The sequence below is a fragment of the Mandrillus leucophaeus genome, unplaced genomic scaffold (assembly GCF_000951045.1).
Source record: "Mandrillus leucophaeus isolate KB7577 unplaced genomic scaffold, Mleu.le_1.0 Scaffold12, whole genome shotgun sequence".
NCBI lineage: Eukaryota > Metazoa > Chordata > Mammalia > Primates > Cercopithecidae > Mandrillus > Mandrillus leucophaeus.
This window is the reverse complement of record NW_012100320.1, coordinates 2,401,610-2,404,325: the sequence shown is the minus strand read 5'-3', so window position 1 is coordinate 2,404,325 and position 2,716 is coordinate 2,401,610.

Below are 2,716 nucleotides of genomic sequence, written 5' to 3'. Positions count from 1 at the left end.
TGTTGCCCAGGCTGGAGTGCAATGGTGCAATCTTAGCTCACCACAACCTCTGCCTCCCGGGTTCAAGCGATTTTCCTGCCTTAGCTTCTCGAGTAGCTGGGATTATAGCCATGCGTCACCACACCAGGGTAATTTTGTATTTTTAGTAGAGATGGTTTTTCTCCATGTTGGTCAGGCTGGTCTTAAACTCTCGACCTTAGGTGATCCTCTCACCTCAGCCTCCCAAAGTGCTGGGATTACAGACCCTCTAGGTATTTCTTAATCTGGTCAAGTTGACACCTAAAATTAACCATAACAGTCTCCATAACTAAAACATTAAGTGCTTGAAGGCAGAGACTATGACTTAAGTTTTTTTCGTATAATAGAAATTTAGTATGTCATACATGTTATGATGAGTATGTCCTCCAGAATAACATAGGTGGCTGGGTACCGTGGCCCACACCTGTAATCTCAGCATTTTGGGAGGCCGAGGTGGGAAGATTGGTTGAGCTCAGAAGTTCAAGACCAGCCTGGGCAACATCGGGAGACCCTGTCTCTACAAAAAAATCTAAAAATTAGCTAGGTGTGGTGGCAAGCACCTGTGTTCCCAGCTACTTGGGAGTGGATCACCTGAGCTCAGGAGGCGAGGCTGCGGTAAACTGTGATCACACCACTGCACTCTAGCCTGCGTGACAGAGTGAGACCTTGTCTCCAAAAAAAGAAAAAAAAAAGGCATTCTTTTCTCATAAGTCATATGTTTTAATGTAATTTACTATTGCATATTATAATGCAATTTACTATTACTATCATTTGTTAAATTACATTTCTGCCTGAGCAATGCAAGCACACCCATTTAGCATGACTTAAAGATTTCTTTTCTTTTCTTCCTTTTTTTTTTTGAGACAGAGTCTTGCTCAGTCACCCAGGCTGGGGTACAATGGCATGATCTGGGATCACTGCGACCTCCACCTCCCAGGTTCAAGCAATTCTCCTGCCTCAGCCTCCCAAGTAGCTGGGATTGCAGGCACCTGCCATCATGCCTGGCTAATTTTTGTATTTTTGTACAGATGGGTTTTCACCATTTTGGCCAGGCTGGTCTTGAACTCCTGACCTCAGTTGATCCGCTTGCCTTAGCCTCCAAAAGTGCTGGGATTATAGGCATGAGCCACCGCGCCAGCCAAGATTTTCTTTGGTATAAATGTAGGCATGCCAGTTGCAGTGGCTCACACCTGTAATCCCAGCACTTTGGGAGGCCAAGGTGGGCAGATCACCTGAGGTCAGGAGTTTGAAACCAGCCTGGCCACCATGGTGAAACCCTGTCTCTACTAAAAATACAAAAATTAGCTGGATGTGGTGGCACATACCTGTAATCCCAGCTACGTGGGCAGCTGAGGCATGAGAATTGCTTGAACCGGGAGACAGAGGTTGCAGTGAGCTGAGATCGTGCCACCGCATTCCAGCCTGGATGACAGAGTAAAATTTATTTATTCTGTCTCAAAATAAATAAATAAAATAAATAAATTTAGGCAGAAATTGTATTCATACATACTGTAACTTTTCTTAATGCCCTAGACCTTTGAAATTTTTAGGTTGACTCCACACCACTCTCTGTGTTTTATTTCCTTATAAAAATTGTGTTTAATTGCTTCTGCAAAGTACACATTCCAGTGAAGAACTTTTACTAGGCATCAGTACTTTTTTCTTTTTTCTCTAACATGCATTCTTCGTTATCATCATTGGTATTAAAAAGACAAACATGCAAACAAAAACAAACACACAACTATAGTAATATGTAGACTGCCCCTGGGTGGAAATGTATATTTGATACTCTTTCTGGCAACTTACTTGGCAAGTGGGCAAGGAGAAAAGACTATCAGATTCTTTCTGCAGGAATCTGGAATATGAGTTCAAATTAACTAATTCAGACCTATGTAGAAGCCACTTAAACTGAAAAGGAAATAATAGCATTTAAGAACCACTGTGCTGGCTGGGTGTGGTGGCTTATATCTGTAATCCCAGCACTTTGGGAGACCGAGGCAGGCGGATCACTTGAGGTCAGGAATTCAAGACCAGCCTGGCCAACATGGTGAAACCCTGTCTCTACTGAAAATGCAAAAATCAGCCGAGTGTGCTGGGACATGCCTGTAATCCCAGCTATGTGGGAGGCTGAGGCGGGAGAATTGCTTGAACCCAGGAGGCGGAGATTGCAGTGAGCCGAGAATGCACCACTGCATTCCAACTTGGGCAAAGAAGCGAGACTCCATCTCAAAAAAACAAACAAACAACAACAACAACAAAAAACCACTGTGCAATGAGATAGGGCATGAGGACAAAAAACAAAGGAATGCCCTGGGTCTTGTGGATTTTTCCGATTGATTTGGCTGTAACCTTAGACTCCAAGGTTAAGACAAAGCTACAGGTAATTGCCAATACATTTTCTATTATTGTGTTAATTTAACCTGTTGCCTAGATTCTTTAAATCTGTGTAATAGAATGCAGTTGTTGATTCTGTTAAAGTACTGAGTAGCCTAATTTTGTTTTAAATTCAAGCAATTCATTGGAGAGAATTAATGCTGTGATTTCACTTCTAGGGTAGCCTTTCTTTTTTTTTTTTTGAGTTGGAGTCTCGCTATGTCCCCCAGGCTGGAGTGCAGTAGCCGGATCTCAGCTAACTGCAAGCTCCGCCTCTCAGGTTTACCATTCTCCTGCCTCAGGCACCGGAGTAGCTGGGACTACA